The sequence below is a fragment of the Lepidochelys kempii genome, chromosome 7 (assembly GCF_965140265.1).
Source record: "Lepidochelys kempii isolate rLepKem1 chromosome 7, rLepKem1.hap2, whole genome shotgun sequence".
In the NCBI taxonomy this organism is placed as follows: Eukaryota; Metazoa; Chordata; order Testudines; family Cheloniidae; genus Lepidochelys; species Lepidochelys kempii.
In genome coordinates, this window is record NC_133262.1 from 34247846 (window position 1) to 34272591 (window position 24746).

A 24746-nucleotide genomic window follows, 5' to 3' on the forward strand; every position below is an offset into this window, starting at 1 on the left:
ACCAAGAGACCTCTTAACTAGTAATACCCTGGAATTTAAACTATAGGGAATCAAACTCATTTGTGATTTTAATACAGAACTTCTTTAATATGATCCAACAAGCTCACTATTATGGAAACATTGCTACTTTCTCATTTTTACCATAAAATAAACCAATTGGAATATAAATATTGTACATTTCAGTGTATAGTGCAGTATAAACACGCCATTGTATGAAATTTTAGTTTGTAGTGACTTAGCTAGTGCTTTTTATGTAGCTTGTTGTAAAACTAGGCAAATATCTAGATGAGTTGATGTACCCCTTGGAAGACTTATGTGCTCCCTCAGGGGTACACAGACCTCTGGCTCAGAACTACTGTTCTAAATGACACGTATTTTATTTGCTTCTGCATGTAAGGTATACCAGCTTTGATTCCCTTACACATGGGTGGCAGGTATAAATAAGTCTGTGTCTCACTGAATAGTAAAGGGGGTCTAACTTATACATTCTATACCTCACTTCTGATTTTGGCCGCTTGCTTCTTTCTCTTTCCTTCCATCAAGCACAGGGAATAAGCAATTCCCTGCACTGCAGTTCTCTCAAGTAGCTGTGGGAGTAACCAGCATCCTCCACACCAAGGATGAGTGTATGTCATATCACTGACACACTCTTCCAGCGGTGACTCAGCTTTCCAGTGAGCGTGGCAACAAATCACTTCACAGTAGCCTGGCTAGGTATGTTTACTCTCTTACAGTTTTAATAGGCCCTCTCCCAATGGCTTCACTACCAGGAACGGGGCTTCCCTACAGTAGGACAGACCTTGTTGTCCTTCCACTGCAGCATGTTTCCTGAAGTATGACCTTCTTTCGTCCCTCACTAGCCTCTTTAGGTTTCAGAGTAGCAGCCGTGTTAGTCTGTATTTGCAAAAAGAAAAGAAGTACTTGTGGCACCTTAGAGTTAGTCTCTAAGGTGCCACAGGTACTCCTTTTCTTTTCACCTTAAGTGATCACTTTCATTACAGTGTGTATGGTAACACCCATTGTTTCATGTTCTCTATGTATATAAATCTCCCCACTGTATTTTCCACTGAATGCATCTGATGAAGTGAGCTGTAGCTCACGAAAGCTTATGCTCAAATAAATTTGTTAGTCTGTAAGGTGCCACAAGTACTCCTTTTCTTTTAGCCTCTTTAGGCACACTTTCCTGGCCCCACTGAGCTAAGCAGGGCTTCTCTATAACAAGCTAGGGGGAGCCCCTGGGCCTCTATAGCCTAGCTGGGAGAGTAGGAGCATTGCTAGAGACAGGTCATTAATATGCCTATAGCTTTTCAGTGTAGCTCACAAACACACTGTTTTTATTACGGTATGAAATGAGATGTTATTAAAAAGTGCCAAATGGAGATGAATAGCTGAGTTCATGCCATCTGATTCATTGCATGGGATTCACTGAGAAGGAAGAACTGTGTGTGGTGTGGTATGTGTTTGGTTTTTTTTTTGTTTTTCCCCCCTCCACCCTGTGTGATCCCTTCCTATAGGACCCATTGTCCTAGGTTTCTCTGTCCTTTGCAGACCCATGTTCTCCCATAGGTTAGATGTGAAGAGGACATACTTGGTTTAGAGTTTCATCTGAAACATTTCCTGTTGCCCACAGTGGACTCCAGCAAACTTTGGCTACTCAGCTTCTGGGCTGCTAAGGACCCAACTCCAGCAGTTAAAATGCTCTGCATCAATAACTAGATTCAGAAGCAGGGCCCTTTGAACAGCCTTGTCACATTCCCCCAGCTTCATGAGGTGTATTAACAAGTAGGTGTTTGATGTAGCAACCCATTCCCACGCTCTTCTGGTGAGGTCCAAATGGAATGTGTGGGGTTTGTTTTGTTTTGTTTCGCTGACACCAGTACTTGTGTTAGTTTCCCAGAGTTCGATGGCTTTTCCTGTGAGTAGCCGAGTACTAGGATGAATGTGCTTTTCCATACGTTTCTCCTGGGTAATGCTCACTGAGTCACACAGATATAAGCAAAACTTGTGTACCTGAGAATAGACATTACATGGTTTAACATAACAAGCAGATGCATGAAAGAGAGACAGTCAGAGGCACTGAGTACAAACTCAGCACTAAAATGCACAGCTTAGTCCCTGCCCGGGTAAAGTCAGTCAAAGAGTGTTTTCTTCCAGATTACACAGAAGTGAGGTTGAAATGAGTATCCTCCTGTTTATGCAAATCACAGACAGTATGGGGTAGTGGTTAGAGCATTGGGCTGGACGTGTAATGCGTTCTAGTCCCAACTATACCTTTGACTTGTTGTTTGACACTGAGCAAGTCAATTAGGATATGTCTGCAATGGAGCTAGTCAGTATAATTCCCAGTTTGAGGAGACATACCTGTGCTAACTCTGATGCTAATGCACTGAAAATAGAAATGTGGTGCAAATGGTTGGAGGGGCTAGTCACCCCGAATATGAACCTACGGTCTTGGATGGGCTTATACTCAGGGCTGCTAGCCACTGATGCCACTGTGGCTACATTTCTATGTTTAGCATGCTAGTTTGATCACAGCTAGTGCATGTATGTCTCCTAGAGCTGGAAATTCTACCTTCTAGCTCCTGTGTAGACATACCCTTGACATGCCTCCTTTCATAACATGGGGCTAATGACTACCTCACTTAGTTAAGTAGTTAGATCATTGCATAAATAGTTCTGTGCTTATGTCAAGTCTTAATGAACGCTAGCAAAGAACACATGCCTAGCGTGCTTTGCTATGACCCTGTTCCCCTGAGGGGCAAATGTTTTCAACATGGCTTGGAAGAGGCAGGAGAGGGAGAACCACATCTGACAGCCATCGACAAAACCTGCTAATTTCCTTACTGTAGACATCTTAAAAATTAACCTTCTTCTACCAGCTCACTGTTCGCTAGAGTCATCAAATACAATTCCGTTACTTGACAAATGGACACTTAAAGGAGGTCTCTTCTAGGGTCTTTTGCACCGAGGGAACTCTTTAGAAGTTAGGTTATCTTGCCAGCTCCACTCAAGAGTCTGCTCTGAGCTGCAGGCAGGCTCACCAACCTCCTGTGGCTGGAAAAACTACCTCTTAATTCCCGAACATGCTCCCATTCTAGAATTCATAGCCTTAAATTGAAGCAATCCTGGTGTATTATGTTGCTTTGGAGTCCAGTGTTTTTAACAATCCGCATAATCGATTCAGAAATGCTCAGTCTGGGCACTCCGTGTCCACAACTGACAGCAGCTTATCAGACACAGGCACCTCATTTACTTGTTAGCCCTCAAGATAGATTGTTTTTTGCTGCTAAGGCTTGCGAGGGCATATTTGGAATATTACATACAGATGGGCTCAACAAAGGAAGAGATGAGGGCAATGGGACTTACTTGAGGGGATTAGTTTGGTCTGTCTGAGGAGGAGACTGACAAAACACAACCATGTTCCACCTTGAGAGGGAGGGGCAAGGGACCAAGAGCAAAACTACTCCCAGTGTGTATATATAGTAAGTACCTAAATACTTGTGAGAGATACCATGGGAGAGAGCAGCTTGGACTTCAGAGGCCGATTCCATTGTGTCTCTCTTGCAGTCCTGATAAGTTTATACTAAATGTAACAGTAGAACTAGGTAATATTAGTGACTTTAAGGCAAGAATTAATGTCTATTTGGAGCCGGGAAAGATGCCTATTGGCTTCAATGGGCACTGAATCAGGCCTTTAATGTGTTGCCCTAAAAAGCATGTAAGAAGCCAAGGGATGGACTGGAATGGACCTATGGTTAAATCTCTGTCCCCAGCTGCTTTGGCAACTCGTCATATGACCACAAACTTTAAGGGTTTGGCTTTCATAACTGCATGGCTAATTCGCAAACACACATTGTGTGGACATGCAAGCTGGAATAGGAAGCTCAAATGTGCTGTCTGATTGCTTGTGCACTTAAGAAAATCAAGCCCTAAAGGTTCCATAGCTATGGGCAATAGTGTGGAGTAGGGGGCTGCTTGATATATATAAAAGGGCCGAATGGCCTGTTGCTGATGCCTGATCCACTGCTTCTCAGGAGCACCCTGTCTCTTTTGGCCTTTGTTTATAGTGTCCATTGGTACTTGTGCTGGTTTAAGAACATTGCAGCTGTTCTTGACTGAGGAGCAAAGATATGTTTGCTGATATGTTTCATAGGGAGCTCTCAAATGGAAGGATGCATTGTTATTTAAGAGGAGTTTCTTGCCTGTCTCTTTGGAATTATGTGGTTCTCTTCATTGTTGAAACAGCGAGTGAGAGCACTGTAATTCCAGAACAGCAGAGGAGGACTGTACAGGGAAGACCCACCATATGAATTTGAGAGCAAACTTATTTTTGTGGCAGTTAAGAGGAGAAATTATTTAAAAATCTTAATAAACACAGGCTCTCTTCCTGCTGCAAGGCCCTGATTCAGCAAAGCATTTAAGCACAGGAGTAAATCCCACAGATGTAAGAAAATATTTACTCAAAACCAGGAAAATAAAGGTTTCAAGCCCCTTTTGAATTTAAATGGTATGTGTGTGTAAATGTGTTGCTGAATCAGGGCTGTTCTGCCAAAATGGAAAGAGAGGAAAGGTGGTAAATTTGCTGTGGCATGAGTAGGAATCTGGGGAAGAATCTGAAGATACAGCCATGGAAAGGTACATGTTTAACAATTACTGCACGGGTTGCTGGCAGGCGCGCACACACACTTAAATTGGACTGTCAAAATAATCCTCATGTATGTACTCATTGTCTGTAAACGTCTAGACTATCAAGATTTTATTTTTGATGTGTTGTAGTTGTCTTGGTCCCTGGATATTAGAGACAAGGTAGGGAAGGTAATACGTTTTATTGGACCAACTTCTGTTGGTGAAAGAGACAAGCTTTTGAGCTGTCACAGAGCTTTTTGTCACATGACCTAAATGAAGTATGGGAAATGTAGTCCAGCCAGGGAGCCTTGCACATAGGAAGGAATGGGGCATCATGGTCCAGAACTACAACTCCAATAAGGCAATGTGTCACTATGGGAAAATGCATTTTAATGTTGAAGTGATTTGAAACCAAGAATTTTGGATCAGTTTGATTACCAAAACTTAAAGGTTTAGTTTCAGTTCAAGTTGAATGTTTCACTTCGATGAAAAATATTGAAACAAAATAGTTGGGCATTTCTGAAAAGAATTTTTGGGGATTTCTGTGCCTCGACATGAAACAAGAAAGTTACACGAGTGAACTGGTAGAAGTCACTTAAGCACTTGGATTCAGAGACTGAAGTGATAATCTCACTTTTAACAGCAGTAGCTTCTTCTGCCGGTGTAGAAAGAATATTTTCTTCCTTTGGACAAATTCATTCCAAATTTGAGAGATTGTTTGGGACCTGAAAAAGCAGGAAAGCTTGTTTTTTCTTTTCCAGATGATGAACAAACAGGAAAATGAAGGTGAAGACGACTGAGTTAGCTGCAGAAGCCAATATTTTAAGTTTCTCATGTTGACGTGGCTGACCTAGTTGATTTTAATTATTTTAATATTTCATTTAAGTGTGAAACTATTTTAACAAACAAACCTGATTTTAAAAACTTGAATGTTTAACTAAATTCAAAAATGAATATGCTTGTTTTGTTAAAATATGTTTGCTGTTGAAGAAAAAAATCCAGAATTCGTAACGTTTTTGTTTTAGTTAAATAAAACAATTTAAATGTCTGTCTGGTGATGTTCTCCTCCTAATACAGCCTGGCAAGAAAATCTTCCAAATATTAATGATTAACCCGTTGAATTGGAGATAGGTCACCTTCCAATGACTTCATAAATATCTGCTTCAATTACCTTTGGTAAAGGAAATAACCAAACAGGCAGTCATTCATTTTCTGATATAGCTGTAAAACTAATCTGAAAAGTTTTTTCAAAATAAATCACTTAAAAAACTTATAGTGTGTACCTTCTAAAAATGAAACCTACGTCTATCTCTGAGTTGTGAAGAATATATTTTAAGGTTCTAGCAACCAACAAGAATGCACTTTTATGTAGAAATCCATTATTAAATAGTTTTTTTGACTAGTGATTTAAATAATGATTTAAATCAAATCCAACCTGTTTCTAAGTTCTATGGTTCAGGGATTTGTGAACTCCAAATAACTCTGTGAATCCAAAACATACCTTGGAAGGTTTACACATCCCTAGTGATGTTGATGTCTTTGTAAAATATCTTATTGTACCAATTGGAATGGGTCCACTTTCTAGCAATTCAAGAAAAAAAGGAGTACTTGTGGCACCTTAGAGACTAACCAATTTATTTGAGCATAAGCTTTTGTGAGCTACAGCTCATTTCATCGGATGCAATATGCCCTGAAATTTTAAAATCAAAATAACTAATCATAAAACAGCTTATTCATAGAAATACATAATATTTTTTTAAAAGAGCTCTTGTCCAATCAACTATTAAAGATCAGATGAACCCACTCTGGAAAAAAGATGTCATTAAAAGATTTCCTATGTATTGTCAAACTCCATCAGGAACAATTCACAGGAAGTAATACTTGATTTCTAGTACATTTGGAAACATGGGAAGAGAGTGGGGATGGGGGGAAAATACAGAACAACTGCAGTGGTTGACTGTGGTGTCCCATGGTACCATCCAAACTGGTTTCTGTTGCACCACTTCATAATAGTACTGTAATTTGTCATATATTTACCTGGGAAAATTGTTCACAGCATCTGTTTTTCAGTGAGGCTCTGTTTTTAGCCTATTAGTTTGAACTAAGATAACTTCCACATGCTTTAGTTAACTGCCCAAGGTCAAAAACATGAGTCAGATTCTCACCAAAAAACTAACGAACATCCTGGCTCGCAGTTCATTACTTACTCACTCAGGCATTCTGCCATCCTAAAAACAGCTTTCTGTTTCCACAAAGTAAAACCCTAGTCTAGCTATTCACACCTAAGCACCAGAGAACCTTGCAACATGCTTTGGCAATTAGTCAGGCTTCATAATTGTCCAATTTAGACCTTTACAGACATTGTTGGAGAGTGGGAGCAAGGGAAAGCATGGGTGTGTGTGGCGGGGGCTCACAGGGCAGTTTACACTCCAGTGAATTACAGATAGTACAATAATCTTTGCTGCTTTTTTTTCCAAGACAGGACCATCTCAGATCCAAGGACTTCATTTTCCATAGTTTCTTTAAAACAGTGTCACTTCTGAGAGATCACTATAACCCATTTTAGACCAGTGGTTAGCCAATATTCAGGGTTTTGTGGGTGGTTGTTGTTAGGAGGAGAAATTAATGGTACTCAGATATTTATTTGCTACAATCCTGTTTCTTTACAAAGAATTTACCCAAAGTCCTTTTTCCCTGAACACAGTAGGAAGCAAGCAATTGGAAACAGTTTCCTTGTTTAGTATTCCAAGCTTCTTTCCAGCCACCACTCTGCCCAAACAGCTCCCTGCAATATCTTTGGAAGACCATGTTATATGAAGTATATGAATGGTTTGTGTCATTGTAAAAACAGGAATTATATGCACTCCACTGGGGGAGGGTTACCACAGCTACTCCAAAAAGTAAAAACAGTAGGGGATGTTTGTAGCAAATCACTCAGGTTATAACACCTCCAGAGAAGTAGCATCTCCTGGGGAGGTTCATGTATTCTGGTTCAGACTGGATTCTCCAGAGACTAACAGACACAAAGGACTTTGGGATAAATAGCCGGGGCTTAAACTGATTCGGGGCTTTCTTCCTGATCCAGCAAACAGATAGGACCTCCTTGTGGAAGGGTTGGAAAGGTTTTGGCCTAGTGGGGCCCCATAAGACTGCTGGTGACCTCTGGTAAGCTGTGAGCATGCGTATAGGTGCATTTATTGTTTTTGATATATTTTCTCTATAATACTTGTACCTGAAGATGTGCTTGCTTAGAAAGAGCTGTGTGGTAAGTTGTAACTGCCGGCAAGTGCACTGGTCATAGCCCTCAGAGAGAAAGCAAAGCACAGGGCCTGGCCTTTTTATGCAGACTGACTTGCTGGGAATATTGCAGTATAATCCAGGGAGCTATGTAGCCTTAAAATCATTGGGTCTCTGCCCAAGAGAGGTGACAGCTGGGAGTTGGAATCTTTTAAGTGGGTGCCTTCAATGGACCATGGAGTGGGAAATACAGGTTAGCCTAAAACTGTTACAGCTCTCTCTCAGCTCTTTCTCCTTACAAGTGCGTCTCTGGCTGTTCATAGCTTTCTGCTGCCTTCTCTGTCTGCTTTTGTAGTGTTTCTGGCTGCTTCTGCTCTGAGACACACACCCCACCATCAGAATACTACCAAGCCTTCAATGTTTGCATTCAACCGGCAGTGATGCTTCTTCGCCCACATAGCTCCACCAATCTTGCATGTGGCCCATGTGTTGGGTGATGATACCTATTGTTACAACTATTTTACACCAAAAGGCACTGAAATGCTTCTTACATTTATCCTGAATGAAGGGTAGTTATTACTCCCACCAGCTTTTCTGAGGTTTCACCCAACTCCCAGCATAACAATGTATATGTCATATAACACATGACAGCTGACTTGTTATGACTGTTTCCTTACTGATGTGGAGAGACAACAATTATTTGTGAGTAAACTTTGCTTTCTGAAGATAAATATTAGAGGAGCTCACCTTAAAAGAATGAGTGAAATACCAACTGGATGGAGAGACCCTTATGACTGGAAAAAGAACAAGCTTGCTTTTCTATTTAAAATATTACTCACAAGGCATCCTGAGAACATGCCTGACTAAAGCACACAGTATATTGTGATGCTGAAGATCTGCTTCTCGGGCACATCCGTGTCATTATGTTGTTGTTTTCTTTGTATTAATGCACTGTGGTCAGGCCCATGCAGACCTAGATGTTATGAGAATATGAAAGTGCTGTAACAGATTGAAATTGTATACTAATGTCTATATGTTTTGAGTGTGCTATACCGGGACTGGAATGAACTCTTACTGTACTTAGATTTAGTCGAAGTAAAAATCCTAGGGGTGAATCTTCAGCTAAGCCCACTATACCCTGGGTACTGCTTGGGAAGGGGTCTCTTGTGGCCCTCAGTCCTGGAGCTGGTAGTACTGGCTGGGACCATGATATACTAACTGGGAATTGCTGGAGCACAGCAGCACTCTGGCCATACCCTCACGGCATTAGGAGGGCTGGGTGGCACAGAGCTGCTATGCCAGCTCAACACCACTAAGGGAATCCTGGGCTGGCTCCAATCTGGACTTGCTGGTAGCTGCAGTTTTGATGTTATGGAGAACAATGGCATCAGAACAATCAGCTGTGGAGTGCAGAGCCCTAACAAGTGAATTACCCAAGTGACACCAAAATTCTTATCTGTTACCATGAAAGCTCTATTTCTGTGAAGATGTCCTGAAGCTAGGATTGAAAAGTATTGCTGTTACACAGGCCACCAATCACTGTCCGTCATTATTACACAGTAACGAAGCCTTCTGCAGATTCTGTGCTAGTCACACCAGGAGTTGCCTTTCTTGCTCTGTCCATTTTCAGGTCCCTCTTTTCTGTCTGTCTGTCTAAATAGTTATGTAATTATCCTGTCATTACAAGATTTTGTTCTCATCACGCAATTATGGTCAATAGCGATCAAAGAAAAACGACATGGTCATGAGAGCTTTGCACAACGATGCAAAACAAAAATATTTAAATGCCCAATTTTTTGTGTTGCATAAAAATAAAGTAAAACAATTGTAGTGGTCCTCCCGCCCCCATTTGTGCACAATTTTTGATTGGCTCAAGCTGGCTTTTATGTAGCAGCAGCAATAGTCTCTGGTTCCTTGTCATGGTGATTCAGTAATACTTTACTGTTGTCATGGTTGCAGGCTTACAACTAAAGCCATCACAGTTGCAGCGCTGTTTTTATTCATCGTTTGAGTGTATAAACTAATTAAGTAAACTAACGGCAGCAGTCTATTTTCTAGGCCTTGTTTTTGTAATACTCCATTTCAGAATCACACTATTTTTGACCATCATCCTAAAAGATCAAAATCCTGCAATGCCCGCGTCTCCTTGGGTAATTCTAGCGTCCTAAAACTGCACAAAGTTCGCTGATTATTTGAGTGCCTGAGAGAGGTCCTCTTGGAATCGCAAAGCCTTCTGGAGAATCTTTTGAAGAGCTAAAATAAAGCTGCTAGTCCATGCATTTCAACTGAGTTGCATTCCTTATTGCTGCTCTGCTCATGGCAGGCACCCAATCAAAATGTTTGGTTTCTGAGTTCATGCTTTGCTTTGTAAAAATAGTGGCAAAATGATACAGAGAGAGTCTTATCCCAGGCATGTCACTCCCCCAACAAGCAAAAAGGTCTGGGAGCAAGAAGTGATCAGGGTTCTAATAAACAGCCAAAAATACCAGCTTGAAAGTAGCGTGCACAAAATGTTCTCCTAAATCTGGACAGGGTCAACTGATTTCACGGTGTGATGTGCAAATTTATTTTCTATTTAAAAATTAGTATTAAAATAAACCGCACCAAATGGATACCCTGATAACATGGGGAGGGACCAGCAGTTGGGGTGTGTGATCGTGATAGTTATGGCATGCAACAGAATTTTGATGGAAGCATGAATTTTTGTCTTTGCTAATACTGAATGAATGCTACAGCTGTATTTGAACTGAAGCTATATACAGGTCAGTAAGGGGCAATACTGACACAGTGCTTTTTGCTTACCTGTACGGTAAGGAAATGTGTGTCTTTGGGGTGGAGTCCAATCAGCAACAATGATTTAAAAAAAATAGTCAATTCAAAGTGTCCTATGGGCTGACACCACCCCCCCCTTCCAAATGCACGTGGCTGTTAGCTTGGTGCACTATTGGTGATACGTAAACTATCTAGCTTTGTCCTTTCTTTAAATGCATATTTCCTGCTGAAATAAGGTGAACATCTTAATGAGTTTCTACTGATATCACCCTAAGCTTGATGCAGCTTATCTGCACTCCAGTCTGGAGTTAAGCAGTGCTCCGTGGAGTCAGTCACTTCCTCTTCTCTCTCTTCACTTGTAAACAGCACTAGAGAAGGGAATGGAGTATGTGGAATAGGTCTCAGTTGCACGACCAGCATTTTGCTAGGTCGTTTAGGGTCCTAGGTAACTTTTGAAAATAGGTTTAAGCATCCTAAGTCACTTAAGCCCTTTTGAAATATTACTGAAAGCCTCATTCTATAAAAAGTGCATTCAATACTCTGTAAAGACATACATCATTTAAGATCTGGGTTTGTGCAGTGTGCTTGTCCCCTGTACCTGCATCTGTTAATACGCTCCTAGAGCAAAGCTAGCAGTGTACTGGTAGGGCATCTGGTCTAGTGTCCTGTTTCTAAACATCCATATAAATATATGATTCTTTTCTGAAACCTGTTAGGCTCTTGACCTTAATGATGCCTTGTGGCAATGAGTTCCACAAGTTAATAAAAATGTAGGCTGAACAAAAAAAGTCCTATCAGTTTTACACTTGTTGGCTTCCGATTTCTGTGAATGCTCCTCTTGTTTTTGTATTATAATGAGAGGGTAAATAGGAATGTCCAATATCTTTTCTATGCTCTGCATTATGTTATATATCCATATCATGCCCCCTCTTGCTTTATTTCATTTTTAAATTAAAGAATCCTGTTCTCTCCTCACACAGAAATCTTTCCATGCTAACAGTTCTTTTCTTTTTCTGTCTCTGACCCCCCCCCCCTCTATTTCTTATATATCTCATAAGATTGTGGTGACCAGACCTGGACACAGTGCTCCAGATGAGGGTGTACCACTGATTTATATAATGGCATTATAATATTTTCAGTGTAACTCCCTAACCCAGTCTTTAAACGTCATAACACTTTGTTTGCTTTTTGACTGTCACTGCACGTTGTTCAGCTGTGACGCTCAGATCTTTTACCTGAATGATTTACAATTAAGATAGAACCCAGCAGTGCTTGGGTGGTGGTCAAATTATTTCTCCAATGTTTGCTACCTTGCATTTTTCAGCGTTTAAGTTTTGACAGGTCTTTCTGGAGTCCCTTGCCCAGTCTTGACTAACCTAAATATTTCTGCATTCTCGACAAATGTTGCCACCTCACTGTTCTGTCCGTTGTCCAGGTCACTGATAAATCTGTTAAGCACAGGACCTAGCATGGATTCTTGGAATACCTCAGTGTTACCTTTTTGTTATATTGAAAACTGACTGTTCATTTGTACTTTTGTTTTTATCCAGTTTCTAATCCATGACAGCACTTTGTCACACCCTAGGACTGCTCAACGGATTTTACTCCATGATCTCTTGTGAGTGACTTTGTCAAAGTTTTCATGAAAGTTTAACTACTTTTGTCTACTGGGGTTCCTTTATCCCCTACTCTGTTGACATGCTCAGAATTCTAGTAGATTAGAGAAGTATGTTTTTCCTTTGAAGAAGCTGTGCTTTTATCCTCCCAAATTGATCTGGGTGTTTTAGAACTCTATTAAATTGTCTGAATTGCTAATTAATCTAGTAATGAAATAATAATAATCCTATTTCTTATATAGCACTTTTCATCAGTAGAGCTCTAAGCTTTTTACAAAGGAGGTCAGTATAATTATCTCCAATGCACAGGTGGGGAAACAGAGGCACAGAGCGGGGAAGTGACTTGGCTACTTAGCAAGCCAGTGGCCAAGCTGGGAATGGAACACAGGTCTCCCCAGTCCTATCTGAGTGCTCTATCCATTAGGCTGCACTCCCTAACATTTATCAGTCTATAATTCCCAAGATCACGCCTACGCAGTTTACTTTGGAAATTGGTGTCCTGTTGCATTTGTTACTTATAGTGAATATCCTGGTTTTCCTTCTGTGGTGTTCTTCACAATGATGTGCATCTACAGTTGTGGTTTCCAACAGTTGCTGGAGTCCTTAACTATGGTGACCGAGGCTTGATATTTGCCATGGTGTGTTTTCTTTAGCTCAGCCACCGACTGGAAAGATATGAAGAGGAAGTATGCCTAGGAGCTCTGATCCTGTATAAAGTGTACCGATCTGGAATTGTGGAGAGGAGAGATGAGAAAAGAGCGGAGTCTGGACAGTTGGAAGAAGGATTTTGAATTTAGCCTGGTCTACACTAGAAAATCAGGTTGGTCTAACTAGTTTGGTCAGGGGTGTGAAAAATCTACAGCTCTGAGTGGTGTAGTTAAGCCACTTTAAGCCCCCGGATAGACAGTGCTCGGTTGACCCAAAGAATTCTTCTGTTGACCATGCTACCACCTTTTGGGGAGCTGTATTATTTATACCAAGAGAATCCCTTCTGTCATTCTTAGGGATTGTCTACACTTAAAACGCCACAGTAGCACAGCTGTCACTGTAGCATTTTAAGTGTAGGCATGCCCTTTTTAAAATTACTCTGAGAAATGGCATACATCTGCATGACAGCGAGAGGTGGGGGGAACTGTACTCTTTTCAAGTGGAAGTGTGATTAGCATAGCTGCTGCTGGCATTCCCAGGGTTGTAACTGTGGCAAACCCTTAGCTTTCTACTGTTCTGCTGATGCCTCCTTTAACTGGCTTTCAATATTCAGCATCCTTACCTGGTTTGACTAATATAGAGATTTTACCTTTTTATCATTGTCCAGCATGTAAAGGGAATTTGGGCCATATATATTATTGCCCTGCGGCTGTAGAAATTGGGTGGGGTTCTAGGTTGAATTTTCAATGGGACTTCTGTGCTCCTAAAAATCAATTAGCTTCTCTTGAAAATCATGCCCCTAATATCACCGCTGAACAGCCCGTGTTTGGGGCACTGTTAGGTGATGATTTTGGAAGCTGAGGTGCCTCCTTCCACACGCTTAGGCCCTGGGTCATTTTCATTAATCTGGCCTTGAAGAGATTGTGATACATGATTATCTGCCAAATAAATAATGTTGTGAGCTGGGTTAAACCTTGTTATAGGTTGAGTTAAAACTGATGTGTGAACATGTTCTTCAGTTCGGATAGTTGTGAGACAATTAAGAGGCCACGCCTAAAACAAGGCCTACTAATCCGCCCAGAAACTAGAACCGTGAAGGCAGAGGATTTGACTGCCCATGTAGGCTTGTGTGTGAAAAAAGTCAAGCTGGGTTAAAAGACACAGAAGGTCAGAGAGTCAGCGGCAAAAAGCTAAAAGTCGAGCAATAGCCTATGAGCACGGAGTATGGGCTTGTCTACACATACAGCGCTGCAGCGTGAAGACGCTACTACGCCAACGGGAGAGCTTCTTGCATCTGTGTAGTTAGTCCATCTCCGTGAGAGGTGGTAGCTACATTGACAGAGGAAGCTCTCCCATGGACATAGTACTGTCTACACCAGGGTTTTAGTCGGGATAGTTATGTCACTCGAGGTGTGGATTTTTCACACCCCTGAGCAAGGTAGTTCTACCAATGTACGTTTGTAGTGTAGACCTGGCCTATGGATCTCTGGAAAAAGTGTGTGTTTGTGTGTGTGTGTGAGAGAGAGAGAGAGCTTTTGGGTCTTATATTGGCTAAAAACGCTTGGAGCTGTAAGCTAAGCAACTATTCCTTTGTTTCTGGTTCCTCCTGCATTCAGAGAAGCAGGACCTTTTATATCCCTTGCAAATAAACAAGATTGCATTGAAGAAAATACCAGACTCTATCATCAATTTCTGCTCCCAGCTGGAACTTTCCTGGGGCCCCAAACTTTGACTAGCCACTGGGGTCAAAAAGGGGTGACAGTAAGGGGGCTGAGAGTCCTGACAACTGAGTGGCCTTGTAAACAGATTAAGCCATTAAATATCATAGGCCTTGGACACTAATGGGAAGACTCTCTGCTTACTGGTACTGGGTTGTCACTTTTTGGGGGGAATGAATTGATAGTTGCCTGCTTCTCTTTTTAATCTCCCTAGCTACATTTGAACACAATGAAGTGATCTGTGAAGCCCTATTACATGCTTGCTGTGACTGCTCTCCAGGGATTCTTGGTGCTTATGGGCCATGAATTAAAAAATAAACTACTTCTGCCTCTTTCCTTCCCTGCTCATAGGTGAAGGTAAGAGTGTTTGGCAGGTTCTTCTGCAGTGCTGGAATGAGAACCAGGTCACTGAGGAGACTGCCAAAACTTTGATGCAATTACTAACAATAATACTGTAAATGTGGGCCTTTCTCTCTCCTGTGCCACAGTACTACAGCAGGACACAAGGCTGAGAATGGAAATCTGGGACTGTCCCACTGGGAACGAGACATTAAATGTCTTTGTTGTGCTGATGGTGGTGATCTGAATGCATGATGTGGCAGGGCCTGAATGCCAGTGTGATGCTGAGTTCTAATCAATGCTGACATCAGATGCTTGAGCAACAGGATGTCCAAGAAAGATGCTGTGCCCTGCTTTTTAAAATTCAGTCTCCTTCAGTAATGTACAGCAAATAAGCTCCATTTAGATGTTCTGCAGCAAGTAATGAACACCAGAGTATCTCAGCCAAATAGAAGGCCCTACTTCTACAATTGGAACAGTTTTCATGAATCCCACTATCTGTTACTAAATCAATACTAATAGGCCAATAACAAAGAACCACCTGGATTAAAAGGAGTAGCCAGATATATTTTTCTAAGTCTGGATGATTTGCCAAGTCATATTACCATAGCATTTCTTGTTCAGCCATGGTATATGGCATTAACCAAAAATCAAGACAAAACTGACACCTTCCATTGCGCTGGGCCATGAAGTTGCTGGATCAGAGGCAGGTTTCCCATCTGAAGAGAATCTATTTTTTAAAAGAAATTATGGCTATTCTAGAAGAAGGTAGTTATACAGAGTCAAAAGTTCCTGGTAAATTGCTGTAATTTTGAGGAATGCCATTATTAAACTAAGAACAATCCAGTCGAGGCTTAATTAGAGTTAATTGAGTAAAAAAGCAATCCGTGTTTTCCACCTTAATGCTGGGTTGGTTTTTTTTTTTTGGTTTTTTTTTGTTACACCCAAATTTGGCAGAAAGCTATTTCAGTCTCTTAATTATATTTGTTTTTGTAGAGCTGCATGTCTGCTGGGAGCATCAGTTTATTCTGCAAAATGTAACCGTTTCTCTTTGACAACCAGAGTGATCAGTTTCCTCCACTTGGACAGGAACTGGGTTGCCAACACCAGCTGCAGATCTGACTACAGCAGAGTGTGTGGGGTGGCTTACCTTTAGAGGTAGATGTTGTTGCACATTTGCTACTAAGACATACTTGAAATGACATTTCATATCCTGTTATCACCAACTGAGTTTGTTTTGCAATGAAACACAAAATATTAGAAATGTCTGTTTAGATTGTAGTAATATTTTCAGTGCTGTCATCTACTTGAGTTAATTTTGAAAGCTAGAATAGGATAACTTACTGTAACCTCACCTTTTTAAAGCTGATTTCCAGATAGCATTTAGCACTAAGCGTTTGAAAGGTGCTGAATACCCCCAATTTAAATAGTGTAATTATGTGGAGACATACTTGTAGAAAGCTTTCTCTTCCCACCCCTCAAGTAGGGGTACATACAAGTTTTTGTTACCTTTACTTGACAGCAGACCATGGCTGGCTCTAGGTTTTTTGCCACCCCAAGCAAAAAATTTCAAGCCAAAAAAAAAAAAAAAGGGTGGCCGGAATGTCTCCCCTGGAATTATGCCTCCCCAAGCACGTGCTTACTTTGCTGGTGCCTAGAGCTGGTTCTCCGAAAAGATTCCATAAACTCTAAAAGCAATTTTCTTTTGAAGAAATGTCCTAAATTTTAGAAATACTTAGCCTTACCTTACTTCCTAACACAATGTTCAATAGTTTGTTTTCTTTAGGAGGAGTCTATTTACATTCTACTTTATAACTGCACATTTGCAAGAAAAATTACTCAATGAAATACAGGGACTGACTTGAGAAATGCAGCCTCCAGTTTTTCACTCAGTTTTATGCTTGCAATTGATTGTGAATGTGAAAATGCCAGCTTAGAACCATTTTAAAAATCAGGCCTATTACCTTGTGTCACTAGATACGGAAAGAAGAGATTCAGAAGAATAACCTCAGTATCAAAGGGGCATTACCGTTTCAGGGTATGTGAGATTTTGTACTAGTATAAAATAGTTAAATATTAATGCTTTACACGGTAACAGTATAGCAATGCTTACCTGAGAACTGTAAAACACATTACAAACATTAATTACCTCCAAATATCTCTGGGGTGATAGGTAAATAGAGGTGGGTGAAAAATTCACAACAAACGTCGCCTCTGTCCAAGAATAGACAGCAATTTTCTCTAATTGTGTTTATTTGAAATTATTTGCTGAATAATTTTTGGAGATGTCTGGTTGCAAGTATTCAATAACCGAAAAAGGAGGGAGACACAGGGCTGTTGGTAAGTTTCTGTTCCCTAAATTGAGCATCGTAACTCCTAGAATCAGATTTCTGGAGCAAATATTTACAATTACATTTCTGAAATTTGCTTTCTATAAATATTCTGGAATGTTGCTTTGTTTGCTTTTTCAGCAAGTGTTCTTGCCACTAAGCTCATTTTGCTAGAATTTGTTTGAAAAATAAACACAAAAGGCGACACACATGGGCACTGGGATTACATCTATGTTACGCATCCCTGATACACAATTGGGGATCAGTTACAGCTGCCAATTATAGCACTTAATCCTTTAGCTCAAGTTGCAGAGCTCTTGGTTCAATCCCTGTTACCTCCAGGAGATGGGGTCCATCTCACGAAAGGGAGGTTCGTGTGGGATTCAAACTGCTGTGCCCTTGGATGCTCAGGCAGTCTTCTTCTGTTTAGACGTTTGAGAGATGTGGGCTAGCCACTTAGGAATCTGTTACCCCCACGTACACAGTGCGTTTCCTTAAGTATGCACTTAAGGAATTTTTTGGTCAGAAATTTCCCACTGTTATAGTGACCTGCTGGTATGAAATGTCCATTTGCAAAAATGTAAGTCGCTGTCTAACTGTGACTTAATTTTAATTTTTTTGTCCACAGTACAAGTGTGGTTTTGTGTTTGAATATTTGTATGGAGAGGATTGTGTGTACTGAAAAAAGAACCCTCTTTGGAAACAGCACTGATAGAAGCAGCATTGTTGTTCTATGCTTCTCTATACAGTTTGTAGGGACTCATGCTGCAAGAGCCTCTCAGATAAAGCACAGCGAAGGCCTATGCATAGCAATAATCACAATGAGAGACTGTGTCCTGCTAACGTAACTCATTTGTCAGGGTGAAATGTCTGGGAATACAAAGTGATCATTAAAAACGAGTGCATAGGAAAACTGTTTCCTTGCTTGTGATGTTTATGAATACTCTGGCTATGCAGTGGATAACTAATGTTTAATATTCTTGTACTGTCAGCACAATGAGACAAAGCAAGAGCCTTGTAGTTATATGTGAAATAACTTTATTATTTAAACTTTGACCACAAATCAATTTGCCAACCAATTTGCATTGTTATTTCAATGACCCACCACCCGCTCCAGGGCAGCCATAAAAATTAACTGTGTAAGTCCCCAATTGTCAAATGAAAGTGCCACAAGTTAGGTGAAAACAAAAAACAACAAAAAAAACCTGCCAAGGTCCTGACCATTTGTGGTAACAGTACAATCTCTTAACAGCACAGAATACTGTTACATCAGTTTAGGGAGGGAAGAATACTCTACCTATCTGAAACTGCAGGGGGAACTCTTATAGGCAGAATGTAGTTACATCGGTATTTGGAGAGAAGCCTGGGGCCAACAGGCCTGCCTTTAGCTCTTGTATTTTTCATTTGAAAGAAGACAGCCTCTCCAAAAGCAGAGTACCCCATACCGCTATGCAATGGAGTCAGCACTGACTCTGAGAGGAAGAGTGCCACCTACTGAATCTCAAACTACTTTTTAAAGAACACTGGGTTTTAACCATCCAAGTACAGTTAAACCCTGCTTTTGAGAGCCGCCAAGCTCACACACAGCCTAAGGCGGTATTATATCTAATTATAACGTTACATGGATGTTCCCTCCTATAATCAAGGAGATCATCCTCTTAGATAGTGAGGCTGTTCCATTTTCTAATAGATGCCTCTGCATAAAGCCACAGTGTTTTAGGTACTTCCTTATCTCTGTTGTGTATGTAGTGGAACCCACTATTAGTGACCTTAATTCTAATATGTTGAAAAGGAGTGAAAGTCCAGAATTTCTTCAGTTCACGTCTGTGGACTTTGAATTCTCTAACTGTGAAAATCCATTTAACTCACAGTGAAGTTTAACGCTTCTTCCCTTGGAATGCAGTATACAATGCTGCATTCCATCTACCACATATGTATTAAGTGTTTTTTTTCTTCTGTGCTGTTTGAACAGAGGTGAGATGGGAAGAGGAGAAAAATTGCCATTGCTCAGTGGGAATGAGGAATCCCTGCTTTTGATTTGCTGCAGCTGCTCTAATCAGGAGCAGGGACAGAAGAGGGGTCCATCTTGCTCCAGCTGCTTCCTATTATGAGTGAGAATACAACTTTACTATTATTTATTAATCATGTTTATTATGGCAGTGCTTGAGAGCAAACCAAAAGTGGGGCCTCACTGTGCTAGGCACCATGCAAACACGGAGTAACAGTCCCTGCCCTGAAGATCTTACAGTCTAAATAGACAGGTCAGACACAGGGCAGGGAGCAGGGGTAAAACACATATTGAGTGAACAATGGGATGCCATGTATATTAGTTCCATGATTTTTTAAGGTGGGGTTTAGTGAGGAAGGGATAAGCAAATTGTGTGTGGGAGGAGGAGGAGGGGAAGTGAAGAGAGAGGAGACATTGAAGGGATGGGGCATGAAGAGGACAGGGTAGAGGGTAAGAAGGGCAGGTGTGGAGTGATGCTGAGATGGAGACCGGGTATGTCTACACTGCAATCAGGAGACGTGATTGCTCCTGGTGTAGGTGTACCAGAGACAGCTCTGGTCTAGCTCAAATAACAATAGCAGTGTCGTCAGGGTAGCAGGGGTGGTGGCACAGGCTACCTCCCTGCCCAGAAACCTGTGTGCAGGGCCGGCTCTACATTTTTTGCCGCCCCAAGCAGTGAAAAAAACTGCTGCTGCGGACGGCAAAAGGAAGAAGCTGCTGCCGATTTGCGGCTGGCAAAGGCGGGCGGAACAGAGAAGCTGCCGCTGAATTGCCGCGGCGGCCAGAGGAACTGCCGCCCCTTTCCAAATGCCGCCCCAAGCACCTGCTTGGAACACTGGGGCCTGGAGCCGGCCCTGCCTGTGTGCATACTGGAGTGGCTAGCCAGAGACGCTGTCCAGGCTGCTGCGGCTTCGCTGCTATTGTTATTAAAACTGTAGAGAGTCCTTTGAATGTCCAGAGCCCTGTTTTGTCTGCTTTGGCGGCTGGTCCTACTGGCTGGTTTCTCTCTGCAGTTTTTCCCCAAGGCCATATGGCAGGGCAGAGGCCCCACCATGGCCTGGTTTCAAAGTGTACTACAACTGTAGGAGGTGAAGTGAGACCATGCCATCACTCCCAGGTTAAAAAAGATGGAGATACTTTGCTCTCTTGTTTGTTGTCTAATTCTGCGAAAAGGCACTTTTTTTGTGCTAGGGGGAATTGATTCTGAAAGGTCCACTCTACTATTCAAATGTCACCTTCCAAACTCTGTTCTTTCCAGGACGTTAAATAAATGTCCACAGGTGTCAGTGGTATTTCATATTACATTGCGCATGTGTAGCGAAGAATCAAAAGCAGTTTTACGTTTTGAGATGTGTATGCAATGACCTTTACAAAGCTGTAACGTTTTTTAGTGGGGAAAAAGTTTGGAGAGAATAGAGATTGTGGGAGAAGAGTTCAGATGCCTTGTAAGAAAGATTTCCAGTACTTGTTTTGGTCAAGGATAATTCAAGAAGAAATAATCTACCAGGTGGATCACCTATTGGTCAGTATTTATTCTAAAGCAGCAGCAGTAACAAGCCTGTAGAATGTCACCACATTAGAGCATGACATCTCCTCCATCATCCTAATTAATCACATTGTGCAGATCGTTATTGTGGTCCTCAGGCTCAGCAGGCCCGGAGAGCCTAGCAATTAAAAGAATTATAGCAACTTACAAGGCAGGCCCACTGTTATTGCCTTGTAACTGCATTTAAAGGTAATTGAATGGATTTTTTGGCTTCCTAGGCCCCACAAAAATAGTCTGCAGGAAGGAATGCTGCCTACTGCCTGGAAAAGCTAGACTCTAATTGATAAGTAACTGCACAATAAACAATGCAGTCTTGATTAAATAATATCATTTGTCAGTTGCAGGTGAGTGTTACTTTCTTTTCTTACAGCTAAAACTTTCAAGCCATTCTCTGCAATATGTATTTCCATTAAAATATGTGTCTGCAGGATAAGGAGCATATTTCACTATCAATGTCCGTGGAACGTCCCTGCCTCCCATTAATAATAAATATGAGCTTATGAGCTTCACATGCATGTATATGCTCATTGCATTACATCACCAGGCCTCAAGCACCTGTGGACCCTGGCCCAGATTGTCAGAGGTATTTAGGTGCTTATCTCCCTATGATGGAGTGTCCACCCCACTCTGGACTGAGCATGGTTAAGGTGGCTGGGTAGGCTGAGTAACTGCCTAGGCTGCACCTGAAGGAGGAGCCAGGGAGCAGAGAACTGAGTGATTGCAAACAGGCCCACCTGTGCAACAACAGGCAGGGCCTATAAAGCCAAGTGGCTGGCTGCAGGGAAGTAGGCTGCAGTCATTCCCTGAATGGAGGGAGTTAGTAAGCTGGCAAACCCAGAAAAGGGGAGAAGCCAGATGGGTAGGAAGAAGCCCAGGGAAACAGCAATAAGAGAGAAGATGACACAGAGACCTTGGCTGCTTGTTATAGGGTACCTGGGCTGGAATCCCCTACCAACCACTGGGAAGGGGCAAGGATGTTAAAGATGCCAGCCAGCCAGCTAGCCAGTGGGTCTGGAAAGACTGAATTCCCTGGAAGGGGAGGACTCAAGTGACCTGGCCAGAGGGCCAAGCCACGAAGAGGAGACTGTAGTTACTGGAGTGAGAGGGGCTGCACAGTAAGACAGAATGGGGGAAGACACCACTGAAGGGGGAGTACAAGACTGGGAGAGCTAATTCCCAGGATGGCCAGCAGGAGGTGCCACTGCAGTGAGAGGACCCTGTGATACGCCCATTGACTTCAATGGGAGTTAGGTGCCTAAATACCTTTAATGATCTGGGTACCTGTGACAGATGACCCCAACTTTCAGCGATCCCTCAATGGAAGGTTGATTCATAGTAGGTATGCTTTCTAATAACTTGGGGGCAGAGGTGCAAGGAAACCTGGTCTTAATGTTCACTGGGGCCTCATGTCTGATCTATAAGTATAGCTTAGTATCCTGGCCACTGGCTTGACGAGCTTTGCGGCAGATTTGTATGGGGATGCCAGAGTGCACACTATGTTAATGAATAAATTGAAACCTTCCAAGGGTATGTTGTACATGGGCATGTGGAAAACATTTGGAGGAGCCAAATAAATTTAAAAAATTCAAATGGAGGCTTGGACAAATTTTTCTTTTTGCCATGTGGAAGGCTGAATCACAGCTCATTGTTGTCACTCACTTAGATGTGTGTATTTCCCCAGTAAAGAAAAGTCCCAAGTGCCAACCTTCTAGCTGAGGGGTAGACAAACTTTTTGGCTTGAGAGCCACATCGGGGTTGCAAAACTATATGGAGGGCTGGGTAGGGAAGGCTGTGTCTCCCCAAACAGCCTGGTCCCCACCCCCTCTCTGCCCCCCTCCCCCTTCCTGTCCCCTGATTGCCCTCCTCAGAACCTCTGACCCATCCGACCGCCCCCTCCTGGGACCCCCACCCCTAACCGCCCCCCAGGACCCCACCCCCTATCCAACTGCCCCTTCTCCCTGTCCCCTGACTGCCCCAACCCCTATCCACACCCCCGCCCCCTGACAGGCCCCCTCAGACTCCCATGCTTATCCAACCCCCCCCCTTCCCCTGACTGCCCCCCGGGAACTTTCTGCCCCCTTACCATGCTGCGCTGCCCGGCAGGAGCGGTGGGCCAAAGCGCTGGCAGCGCTGAGGCTGCAAGGGAGGGAGAACAGCAGAGGAGGGGTTGAGGGCTAGCCTCCCCAGTCGGGAACTCAGGGGCTGGATGTGGCCTGCGGGCTGTATTTTACCCACCTCTGTTCTAGTTTCATCTCATTGATGAACCAAGTTCTCTAGCATCTCCTTAGGTGCTGGTTAAAATCTTTCCTGTGATGATGATGTAATGGATAGTCTTCGGTGGACACTCTCACGTAGCCATTTTGTCTTTTCAAACTGTGTTGCTTCCTTGGTGTGTTATGACTTCTCCCACAAGCATATTTACTGCATTACTTCAAATGATTCTAGCCACCCTAGAGTATCATTTGCAGGCTAGAAAGTTGTCAAGGAGGTCAACTTTATCTTCGGCCCCCGCCATCTGTCCCCCACCAAAAAGAGCAGCAAGATATGGGCCAGATCCTCAATTTTGTAAATTGGTGTAATTCCATTGTCTTCAATGGAGCTATGCCAGTTTACACCAGCTAAGGATCTGGCCCACTTTGAACTGGAGAGGAATGTGGTAGAGAATCTTGTTCATTTTAGTGAGTATGAGGTTGTCTAATAGATTTAAAGACCTCTGGGAAGGCTGAGATTGGTGGTACTCTCAGAATATTCAAGTTAATACTGTTAATTATTTAAATAGAAGATGCAGCTCTTCTTAGAGCACTTAGCACCATTCTGTGAGTTAGTGATGACAAATGATAATTAACTTCAAGGGTCAAGTGGCAGGAGATAAACGTACATTATTTGGATGGTAAGCTGTTCGGGCCAGGGACTGTCTAGTACTCTGTTTGTACAGTGCATCACATGATGGGGGCCCTGTTCTTCAGTTAAGAAAAAGTATCATAGAAGGGGATCGAAGGATGAAATTTCCCCATAGTTGAGTAATTGCTACCTTAGCCCTGGATAACTCAACTCAACACTCATAAATGGTAAATCTCTTACTTGACTTGATGATCAGGGTATTTTGATTCCTGTTCTGTAAAAGGATTTAGATTTGTAGTGAATTCCATTTAGTAATGGGCTCAGGGGGATGGTAGCCATTTAAACCAAATAAAATATCCTACAAACTGACTATGCTACAGACACTGGCATCTGACAGTTAGGTTCCTAAATCCATATTTGGACACCTGCCTAATTTTGAGCTTAGCAGTGGAGAGGATCCTGTTGGGTGTCTAGAGGCTGATAGTTATTAGCAGTGGGGGAACTTATGGTAAGTGTGCTTAGAATAATATTGCAGAGATGGGAAGTATAGAAACGCACAACAATAAGTTCAGCCTAAATTTTCAAAAAAGTGAGTAGTGATTTTTTTGGGGGGGTCACAACTTTAAGTTGTCCAACTTGAGAGACCCCCTGGAGTCAGATTTTCAGAACTGCTGGGTACCTGCCCTGAGTCAGTCAGTCTTCTTTAAAGTGTCTGAAGTTGGGCACTCAAAATCATTAGTCACTTGTGAGACCTACATTCTTGATCGTAGAACATAAATTTAATTAATCACTTTGTTAAATAGCATAGATCAAAAAAATTCTTGCTGCTCAGACATGGGGAAGATATAACATCTTGGTAAGAGCTAAAGGAATTTATGGGATGTCATAAAGACTATCTAATTTCATCCTCCAGCAGCAAGGCCATAGCTGTTTAGTTTGGAGGAAATCTCTGTTTTGAGGGTGTTTCTATATTGGCTGAGACAATGGTATCTTAGGAAGATCATATGTTTAAAAACCTGTGCCAAACTACACTGTTTCCCCTTGCAATACTTCCTATGCAAACAT

General features: G+C 42.1%; 1 long non-coding RNA gene across 9 annotated transcripts in view; it reads left to right on the forward strand.

The window, feature by feature from the left end:
- Window positions 1–24746, forward strand: part of LOC140914428 (uncharacterized) — a 110677-nt gene that overhangs the window by 60569 nt on the left and 25362 nt on the right. For 8 of the 9 annotated variants that reach the window (XR_012159853.1, XR_012159849.1, XR_012159852.1 and 5 more), the window contains 5 exons: window positions 12186–12253; window positions 12905–13071; window positions 15953–16114; window positions 16934–16994; window positions 19259–19397. This is a non-coding gene — a long non-coding RNA (uncharacterized lncRNA). The remainder of the gene's footprint in view (window positions 1–12185; window positions 12254–12904; window positions 13072–15952; window positions 16115–16933; window positions 16995–19258; window positions 19398–24746) is intronic. The other variant, XR_012159857.1, reaches the window with a different exon arrangement.